Raw genomic sequence first — 11,749 nt, 5'->3', positions numbered from 1 at the left:
TTGAATGAATATTTATTTAATTTAGATGTTAAACTCTGCTAAGAAAATACAAAAGCAAAAAAAAAAAAAGTTCCTGCCCTCAGGGTTCTTACATTTTAATGGAAGGAAACTCTTTTACCCAAGATGTGTTGGAGGCTGCCCCAGTTGGCTTTGGAGAAGCAGTTGTTAAATTTGCAGTATAAGCAATTGAATTTGCAATATTACAAAGGAGTGGTTTTATTTTGTTTTTTATGTTGTCAATTGTCTAGACAAAGTGATGGAGAAATTGTTAATAATGCAGATTAAACATAAAGTATTGTTTTCCCCTCTTGGAGAGTCAGCTGTTAAACATTTATCAACAAGCCCCTACCCCTTACTTAGGGGGATGGTGGCCAGGGAGGGGCTCTCTGTGATCCAGGAAGTTAAGGGATGATGAAAGGGGCCATTGGGAAGTAGACTGCTATACTCCTTCCATTAGGGTATGATAAAATAATGAAATTAAATTAATTTGATTGTAGTTCTTGGTTCCAGAACTTTTGTTGTTTTGTCTTTCAGTCATGTCCCACTTGATCCTATTTGGGGTTTTCTTGGCAAAGATACTGGAATGGTTTGCCATTATCTTTTCCAGTTCAACTGAGGCAAACAGGGTTAAGTGGCTTTCCCAGGGTCACACAGCTAGTAAGGGTTTAAGGCTGGATTTGAACTCAGGTTTTCCCGACTCGATGTTGGGCACTCTATCTACTGCACTACCCAGCTGCCTTCCAGAACCATGGAGACTGTATTCTAAGAAAGCTAGGAGGGCTTGGGAGGACTGGAGAGAATCAATAAAAACCTATATGAAGTAATTGTTTTATGTGGGTGTATGAGTGCCTTTGTAAATGAGTACACCAATGACTTTGACTTGCTTGAGTTCCCTAATTATCCAGGTAACCTAGAAGAGCTGTATGAGGACTGGCTCTCTTGACTAAGGAACATAATTGCTTGACAGTTCTTTGTAGTAACGAAGAGTAAACCTAGCCGGACATGCAGAAAATTAGTAACTCTGAAGCCAATTAAGCTCATACCAGCTTTGAAGAAGATCCTGAGCCATTTGGTGGTGGTAGTTTATGGACCTTCAAGAGACATCCCTACCTTCAAAGATTTACCTGACTACAGATTATGTATGAGACTATGAATATATCCTGTTTATGGGGTTTTTGGAGAGAACCTTATCTTCAGGGACTCCCCTAACTTGAATTATGAGGCTCTCAGAATTATCGTTTTTTAATGAAGATATCTCCTAATCAGGCGATTAGGTGAACTGCTTCTCACCAAGGGTACCTTCTGATTTGTGTTATCAAAGGCCATATCCTTGACCCCTGGAATTCCTCACTCCCCCTCTGACTCATTCTTTTCTAAGCCTACCTTTTCCTCCAAAATTCCTTACCTGCCTTGGTTAAGTTAGGGTTAAGTAAGGGTTAAGTGACTTGCCCAGGGTCACACAGCTAGTAAGTGTCAAGAGTCTGAGGCCAGGGGGGCAGCTAGGTGGCACAGTGGATAAAGCACCGACCCTGGATTCAGGAGAACCTGGGTTCAAATTCGGTCTCAGACACTTGACAGTTACTAGCTGTGTGACCCTGGGCAAGTCACTTAACCCTCATTGCCTTGGGGAAAAAAAAAAAGAAAAAGAAGAGTATGAGGCCAGATTTGAACTCCTGAATCCAGGGCAGGTGCTTTATCCATCGTGCCACCTAGCTGCTCCCTGCCATGTTTAAAACATATAAATCCACTCAATTTGTTACTTGGTGTGCCATTCAGCATAGGCTGGACAGTACCCATGCACATGTGAAGTTTTTCTTTTCTTCCTTGCTTAATAAAATCTTTCTTTAATTTCACAGGCATCATCTTTTTCTGGTTTCCTTACCTTTTAGGGAAAAGGGTATTTAAATCTCAAGAATTGGCCTTTGCATTCTATGGTATCTAAATTCCCTTAAGAAAGTATTTAAGTATTGCAATAAGAAGAGGTAATTGGAGGGCTAGTCCATTCTCCTTAGAACACTCTAAAACTTTAGCATTATACTAATAATTCCTCAAAGTACTCTCCAGTACCCTATGCCAAGTTCTTTAGTGACTGAATTCTCTTCAGGTAAACACACTTATAATGGGAACTCACAATATTTTAGACAGTGCATTAGTTGTTCTAGGGATTATAAAGATGTATAAAACAGGGACTATCATCAAGGAGCATAAAATCTAGTAGGGTGAATAAGACAAGAACCTAAATAAGTAGTTCAAGGTAGAATATGGTGAGTGAAATAAGAATGGTTTGCTCGAATTTTGCAGAAAGGTCAAGGAAGAGGGGGAAGGAAAACAATTATTTTGGTGATGGAGGTGGGGAGACATTTAGAAAGCAATTGCTAGGGTGGTGGGAATGGAAATGATTACAGAGGTTTAAGGAGAGTAGTCATTGTGAAAGCCTAGAAATTGGGGGGGGTAAAAGGAAGAATAAAGGACAGTTAAAGAGCAATAGGGTATTTTTTAGGATAGGGGAGAGCTGGGAATATTAAACACAGGGAAAAAAACCCAAGTAATTGGGGAGAAATGATATCCAAGAAAAGGCTAATCAAAAGAGTAAGATCCAGGGAGGGGCAAGAGGGCATAAAAGCTCACATTTATATAGCACTTAGTTTAAAAGGCATTATTTTCCTTAAAAAAGCCCTTCAAAATAGCATTACTTTTCTCATTTCTAAGAACTCACAGAATTTTTAATTATTTGAAAGGCAAAGGGATTAAACTTGTTACATTTGACCCCAGAAGATAGAACTAAGAAGAATGGATGAAAATTGAAGGGAAGATAAAGTCTTGATAACAAGACAGATCTAGGAACAGTTAGATCTATCCAAAATGGAAATGGGTTGTCTTGGGAAGTAGCACACATTTATATAGTGTTTAAAAGTTTACAAATAACTTTATATACATGATCTCATTTGAGCCACATGACACCTCTGAGGAAGATATTATAGGTATTATTATTATCCCTGTTTTACTGTTGAGGAAATTGAGGTTCTGAAAGGTTAAATGACTTACCAATGTTTTAAAATTAGAATCAAAGAAATGATTTAAATCATATCTTTTGCTTATCAAGCTGGAATATACCTTTTGGGGAATATGGTAGAGCTGTGTTATCTCAAATAGAAATTGATCTGGGCACCTTTGACTTTTTTTGTTTTGTTTTGTTGGGCAATGAGGGTTAAGTGACTTGCCCAGGGTCATAAAGCTAGTAAGGGTCAAGTGTCTGAGGTCAAATTTGAACTCAGCTCCTTCCGAATCCAGGGCCAGTGCTTTATCCACTGCACCACCTAGCTGCCCCCACTGTTGACTTTTAAAAACCACAAATTAACATTATCTATGTCATATTGTTTTTGAAATTAATTTTGTTAAACATTTATAATTACTTTTAAAATTCTTTTTTGTGTGGTTTAATTACATTTTAATCTACTAATTTTGCAGGCTGTGAGTTTGTGGTAGAGGTAGAATTGAATTTATAAACTTAAAAGCTTCAGAATTAAGTGAAGAATCATGCATACTTATGACATAATGGAAAAACAGGGTCAAAATACACCATATTGAAAACACTCTAACCAATCAATCAATATTCATTAAGTGTCTACCATGTGCTAAATATTGTACTAAGCACTGGGGATACAAAAGAGGCAAAATAGTGTCCTATGACCTAGAAACCTACAATCTAATGAGATCACTCAATCAATTAATTAAATCCTTATATAACAGCTATCTTAAGCAGCTACTTGCTTTTTTTTTTTTTTTGCATTACTAGACTGTAACATCCATGAGGACAGGAATTTTGTCCAAATCTTAATATCTTCTACACATGGGAATCTTCACTTTGAAGGCATTTAAAAAGATTTATGGGATTGATTTTCAAATTGGAATTGGAAGAGTTTTCAACAAGATGAATCAAATTCTTATTTTTCTGAGGGATACTATTTCACATGTACTTTTTGAACAAATTTGAACCTCTGAGGACTCTTCAAATTCTCAAATTTTACATATATGAGGTTAAGCATGGCCATACCAATAAGTAGGTTGGAGGTGCAGCTTGAACCTAGCTACAACTTTTACAAATTTTAATATTTTATTTTTTCCCCAATTACATATAAAAAACAATTTTAACATTCGTTTTTTCAAATTTTGAGTTCCAAATGCTCTCCCTCCTTCCTCTACCCCACTCATTGAGAAGCCAAGTGATTTGACATAGGTTATACATGTGTCTCTCTACAGCTTTCAAGCACTGTACTCTCTTCTTTGCCGAGAAGGGACAATGATTGTTCTATGAATTTATTTCAATCCAACTTTCCCACCCAACACTGAACTGAAACTATTCACATATAGGACATGAATAACCTTTATATACACATATGTAACACACACATGCACAACGTGCATATAGTATGTAATACACACATGCATGTGCACACACATATGTATATGCATATATGCACATCCATGTGCACATATGATCTAGGTCTTTTGCTAAAGTCCTAATCTAATGTTTTATGATGTGGCAGTGACTTTGGGGTTCTTTAAGTAATGCCCATGGAACTCAGGGTCTGGAAGTGTCAGCCAAAGTATTAGGGCTTCTTATGGGTCCAAAGATATGAGCCTGTATGCTTAGGTTGTTTGTACTAGTTGCTTGTATATTGTCTCCCTCATTAGACTATAAGCTCCTTGAAGGCAAGGACTGAGTTTTTTTACTTTACTTTTTATCAGTGCATAGGACAATTCCTGGCACATTGTAGATATTTAAAAATGTTTATTAGAGGAAAAAAAGGGGAAGGCCTTGGTAACATTAATACAAATCAATAATTTATCAGTTGCACTATTTGAACAGAGAGCCCTTTGGGAAGATGCTAAGTGAGGTCCTCATTCACTATTGTATAATACCTCTGTATTGTATATATTTCCCATCCATTTTTTCAGACTATTTTTTTCTTCTACCTAGATGCTTTGCAGCATTCACCCTCATTAATTTCATTTTCCATTGATTCTCACCCAGGTATTCATCATGCTTTGGTTCCTGGATTTATCACTTTTTATTATATAATTATATTGCCTTGACCATTTTTTCTGCCTTTTCATTTTCAATATACCCTTCCAGGACCATATTAATGAGTCTTATCCCACAAAATTGCTTGTTGTCAATTGTCTTCTTTCTTGAAGAGGACCAGGACATCAGGGTGATGTCATGACTTGCAGTGAATTGGATTTAAGTGAGGGAGAACTGTGCAAGGTCACCAACCTCACTGTTTCTCACTGTTCCCCAGAGCCATCTAGATCCAGTGGCAAGATATATATCAGGACAACTGGAGATGGTCTCAGATGTTTAAGACAATTGGGGTTAAGTGACTTGTCCAGGATCACACAATTAGTAAGTGTCTGAGGTGAGACTTTAACTCAGGTCTGCCCAACTTCAGGGTGTTCTATCCACTATTCCACTTCACAGAATTTCAGTGCTTAGAGGAAATGACAAATAAGAAGTTGAATTTGCCTCCTTGTTTTGGGATTTCTAGTATACCCTGTTTGTTCCTTCTTCCTCTGTCTCTCTTATCACCAGTCCTTAGCAAGCTCTAAGGTAGGATCCAGGTAGTATGATTTAGTTATCTTTCACATTTTAGAAATACTCACATTTGGGGGCAGCTAGGTGGCACAGTGGATAGAGCACCGGCCTTGGTTCAGGAGTACCTGAGTTCAAATCCAGCCTCGGACACTTGACACTTACTATCTGTGTGACCCTGGGCAAGTCACTAAACCCTTATTGCCCAGCAAAAAAAAAAAAGAAAGAAAAAAGAAAAAGAAAAAAAAGAAATACTCATATTTAAGAACAGGATATAAATTGAAAAGATCTTTATCTTTTATATCCAGATTTTAAACCAAATCACTTCCATTCAGAAACAGCTAAATCACACAGTCTGAACCTTTATTTCTGTGCAAGGAATGATAGGTATAAATCTTCCTTGTCTGGGAAGATGGACAGCCTACCCTTAAATCTTCTTTCTTATCCTACAAGATACTCTGTAAATGGATAAAGCACTAGATTTAGACTTAGAAAACCTGGATTTCTATCCCTCACCATCAGGGTAACCTTGGAAAAGTCACTAACTGATGTGGAGTTCAGTTTTCTCTTCTTCAAAAGAGGGCTACAGATACTTGGTCTTCCTACCTTATTAGGTTGTTGCAAGGAAGGCTTAAATGAGATACTGTACTGATAAAATATTATATAATGGGAGCTGTGCATATCATCTTCTCTGACCAGATAAGCCTGGCTGTGTTCCCAGATTCTAAAAAGGATGGTTAAGTTCATTGTGAACTGAATTGTGTCACTGGGCAGAGAAGTAGGTAGGCAGCTACCCCAGTGAGATATTTGACAAAGTGAACAGCCAAGTTGTGCTTACCTTACCCACTCTTAGCCTTTTCAATGCTGTACAGTTAAAGGAAGATGCAGGTCTGAATGGAGCAGCTAGGAGCCCTAGTGGTTAGGGTCCTGGGCCTGGAGTCAGGAGAACTTGAGTTCAAATTCTTCTCAGTCACTTACTAGCTGTGTGACCCTGGGCAACTCACTTAACTCTGTTTGCCTCAGTTTCATCATCTCTAAAACAGCTGGAGAAGGAAATGGCAAATCACTCTGGTATCTTTTGCCAAGAAAAGTTAGGCTGAACAGCAACAGCAACAACACAGGTCTGGGCAGCACTATCTCATCTTAGTCCTATGCCTCTGCGTGGGAAACAAGTCTAAAAGGAATTCCTATATTATTCCTGTCCTGCTTTAAGAATGAAGTTCGTGATGCAATAAGTAGAACCACACAAAAAGTATTTCAAAGTAGAGTCAGCAGATAATTTTCCAATTTTTAAAGAACAAATTTAGAAAGTAACTTTCTTCACTTAGTGCTTACTAGCTGTAATGATTGGAATGACGCCACCTGCTGGAGACTTACTGTAGGAAAGCTCCACTATGAGGAGAGGGCCTCTGAGGGCAAGACCATGCGTCTTTTCTTTGGCGTCAGGAAGTGACGTTTGCTTGTGGGAGGAAGAAGGGGGAGGCTGGCGCGTTGGCTCACTCTCGGTTGGACTCTGGTGGAGAGTGGAGCTAGGAATGCTCTCTTCCTTTAATAGATAGATGAATCTAGGCCTTTCTCTCTCTCTTTACCAAATTCTTATTCTCCTTAATATATGCTTATAAGTCTAACTCTTTCTAAAGCTTATAATTTATTGGCAACCACTCATTAGATATTTTAGACAGTATAGCTAGAATTTTAGCCCTTACATAGGTGTGGGTATTGTGTCTTCCTTATGACTACTGTAAATATTTCATGTTACAATTTAAGATTGTTGTCTTCTAGATAATATTGGTCACATGCAAACTGTAGACCAAAACACTGAATCACCCAGACCTCACTCCTTGTGGTATAATTGAGATAATAACAGGTATTTCTTACTGCTATAATGTTTACATCCTTGATCTTATTTTAAACTCATAGTAACCCTATGGGGAAAACACTACAGATATTATGGTTGGTTGTTGTTTATTGTTTATCAATCATGTCTGACTCTTTGTTGACCCCATTTGGGGTTTTCTTGGTAAAGATACTGGATTGATTTGCCATTTCCTTCTCATTTTTTTTACAGATGAGGAAACTGAGGCAAATAGACTTGACTAGGGTCACATAGCTAGTAAATGTCTGAGGCAAGATTTGAACTCAAGAAGAGGAGTCTTCCTGGTCCCAGGTGAAGTACTCTATGCACTGTACCACCTTTTTTCCCTAAGCAGCCTTAGGAAAGGTTAAATGATTTATGTGGCTTGGAGCTGGTGCTTGAGCTCAGCTCTTACTATTTCTGAGTCCATCATTCTTTATTCCAGTGATCTACATGTTTTGCATTTAGCAGTATATTTAACATTCACTTATTGTAGACCAGCAGTAAGGAAATGGAAATGAGTGTTTTTGTGCCAAATAGCACAATAGGTTGAAAAATTCTTGGGTCCTCTAGGTTTAGCCATAGTTTAAGAGGAGCTGTGAACAGTTTTATAATTGTTTACAGTAGCTGGGGAAGTACTTGGGTGGAGAGAAGAAAGGAAGGAAAGAGAAAGGGAAGAAGGAAGGAATGAAGGAAAAGAAGGGAAGAAGAAAGGAGGGAGGGAAAAACAAGAAAGGAGGGAAAAACAAGAAAGAAGGGAAAGTAGGAAGGAGGTATAGTAAGAAGGGAGGAAGGAAGAAGGGAAGGCAGAAGAAAGGAAGGAGGTAAGGAAGAAAAAACAAAGGAAGGAAAGAAGGAAAAAAGAGGGAAAGAAGGGAGGGAGGAAAGGAGGAAAGGAAAGATGAAATAAGGAAGGAAGGGAGGGAGGGAGGAAGGAAAGAAGGAAGAGAAGAAGTGAGGAAGGAAGGGAGGTAGAAAGGGAGGAGGGAGAGAAAGAAGAGAGCAAGGAGGGAAGTAAAGAAGTAAAGAAGAAAATGACATAAGGGAGGAAGGTGAGAAAGCAAGAATGAAGGTTAAAGAATCTAAACCAGTTATTTAAAATATATGTTTCTTTCGTGATTTTTTCTATTTGTGTGTGTGTGTGTGTGGTTTTTTTTTTTTTTAGTGAGGCAATTGGGGTTAAGTGACTTGCCCAGGGTCACACAGCTAGTAAGTATTAAGTGTCTGAGGCCAGATTTGAACTCAGGTACTTTACTGGCTTTTGGTAAGTGCATCCCATCCTTCTACAAAGCCAATCATTCCTATGTTGTAAGGTCCTGTTCAGAAATCGAAAACCAAATCTGTAGAGAGAATAATCTTGCTAAGTCTATAAAGTTAGAACCAACATCTTGGCCAATAGAGGATGAACATTTTAAGCCAAGAAACCAGTGAAGATCTGCATCAGTAAAAGGAATAACAGTTTCCATGAAGTGACAGAACTTTGAAGAAGTACAGAGAAAGAAAAACAGAAAGAGAAGAAAGGTTATTACTCCAAATATAAATAAATAGGAAAAAACCTGAGGAAGTGAACCTGAGGAGTAAAAGCATCATCTTTTCCTTCAACAAATATTTATCCCCCACAGTTTATATAGAGACAGTGTGGTGTAGTAGATAACAGAGCCTGCCTTGGAGTTAGGAAAACCTGAGTTGAAGTTCTGTTTCTGGAACATATTAACTTTGTAACTGGGGAATTATAGTTGGTATGCTTGTACCCATACTGGAGGGACTGGCTGGGGACAGGTACACTAACTTCTTTAGTGCCACCAGACAACTCTTGAAGACTATATATTACAGATGAGTTGCTAGACAGTTTCTACATTAGGAGTTCCTTACCCTGATGACATTTTAGTTCCCAACAATAACAACAAAAACAGGAATAAGGTTGTATCATACCTGAGACTCATGCCCACATCTTCCAGACTCCAGATCCAGTGCACTATCTGCTAAGCCCTAGTGCCTGTAATGTCAGGAACAAAAATAACTTGAAAGAGGAGGAAAAATAAGAATAAAGATTAAGTAACATACTTTGAAGGATTATTTCTCTACAGCCTGAGTCTAACAAAAAATTTGGCTAAAAATGTAGCATAGAGTAACTTTATTGAAAACATTCTTTCTAATCTGTTTTGCATAGTCCCATCACTGTTCACCCAGTCACTGGTGCTTGAAACCTGAAGCTGAATGGATGAAAATCTATACCAAGCACTGTGCTTTTCATGACACCTCAGCTGTCTCAGCTGTTATTGTTCTGCTTTCTATTTCTCCCTGTAATTTGATTAACTTTTCCTTTAGGTATTTAGATACTCTGCCATATGGTACACATTTATATTAAGCACTGATGTTATTTCATTATTTTTGAAGCCTTTAAGTATAATTTACTTTCCCTGCTTATTTCTTTTAGTCATTTGTGTTTTTATTTTTGCCTTATCTGAGATCATTATTGCTGTCCCTGCTATTATTATTATTATTATTATTATTTTTTTTTTTTTAGGCAATGGGGGTTAAGTGACTTGCCCATGGTCACACAGCTAGTAAGTGTCAAGTGTCTGAGGCCAGATTTGAACTCAGGTACTCCTGAATCCTGGGCCGGTGCTTTATCCACTGCACCACCTAGCTGCCCCCTTGTCCCTGCTATTATGAACATACCTGAAGCATAATAAATTCTGCTCCAGCCCCTCATCTTTTTTTGTCTTTAAAACATTTTTATTTAAAGTTTTGAGTTCCAAATTCTATTCCTCCCTTCTCTCCACTCTCCCTGAGATGGTAAGCAGCTATATACATGTGTGATTATGTAAAACATTTCCATATTAGTCATTTTGTACAAAAAGACTTGAATAAAAGAATAAAAAGAAAGTGAAAAAATAGCATGTTTCATTCTATTCAAACAATATCAGTTCTTTCTCAGGAGGCAGATTGTATGCTTCATCATTAGTCCTTTGGGATTGTCTTGGATCATTCATTGTCTTGCTGAGAATAGCTAAATGATTCACAGTTCTTCATTGAACAATATTGCTGTCACTTTATACAATGTTTTCCTGGTTCTGTTCACTTCATTATGCATCAGTTCATTTACATCTTTCCAGGATTTTCTGAAATAATCCTGCTTGTAATTTCTTACAGCACAATAATATTCCATTACAATCATATATCACAACTTGTCCAGGCATTCTCCAATTGATAGGCATCCTTCAATTTCCAATTCTTAGCCATCACAAAAAGAGCTGCTATAAATATTTTTGTACAAATAGGTCCATTTCCCTCTTTTCGGATGTCTTTGGGATATAGACCTAGCAGTGGTATTGTTGGATCAAAGGGTATGCACATTTTTATAGCTCTTTGGGCATAGTTCCAAATTGTTCTCTAGAATGGTTGGATCAGTTCATAACTTCAGTACTAGTATCCCAGTTTTCCCACTTCCCTCCAACAGCCAACATTTTTCCATTTTTTGTCATATTAGCCAATCTGATAGGTATGAGGTGGTATATCAATGTCATTTTAATTTGCATTTCTCTGATCAATAGTGATTTAGAGCATTTTTTTCATCTGACAATAGATAGGTTTGATTTCTTCATTTAAAAACTGCTGTTGAGGGGCAGCTAGATGGCGCAATGGATAGAGCACTGGCCCTGGAGTCAGGAGGACCTGAGTTCAAATCCAGCCTCAGACACTTAACACTTACTACCTGTGTGACCCTGGGCAAGTCACTTAACCCCAATTGCCTCACTAAAAAAAAAAACAAACAAAACTGCTGTTCATATCCTCTGGCCATTTATAAATTGGGGAATAGCTTGTATTTTTACAAGTTTGACTGAATTTTCTATATATTTTAGAAATGAGGCCTTTATCAGAGATATTTGCTGCAAATTTTTTTCTCCACTTTTCTACTTTCCTTATAGTTTTGGTTTTGTTTGTGTGAAAAACTTTTAATACGTTATCTCTTGTATGTTTTATAATGTTCTCTATATTTTATCTAATAAATTTTTCCTTATCCATAAATCTGGCAGATAAACTATTCCATATGCTCTTAATTTGCTTATGATATCACCATTTATGTGTAAACCATGTACCCATTTTGACCTTATCTTGGTATATGGTGAGAGATGTTGGTCTATGTAGGCAGGAAGAGGATGATTACAGGCAAACTCCTGGAATGTTTCTTCCCCACTGGATTATGGTGGTGAGGGCTTCTGATTAAACAGGAAGAGGACTCTTGTTTTAAAGTGGTGGTGGTGGTGGTGGTAGGGTGATAGTATGAAAGTAGGAAA

This window comes from Dromiciops gliroides, chromosome 3 (genome assembly GCF_019393635.1).
Source record: "Dromiciops gliroides isolate mDroGli1 chromosome 3, mDroGli1.pri, whole genome shotgun sequence".
In the NCBI taxonomy this organism is placed as follows: domain Eukaryota; kingdom Metazoa; phylum Chordata; class Mammalia; order Microbiotheria; family Microbiotheriidae; genus Dromiciops; species Dromiciops gliroides.
The sequence above is the reverse complement of the archived record's forward strand: the minus strand, read 5'-3'. Positions refer to the sequence as shown.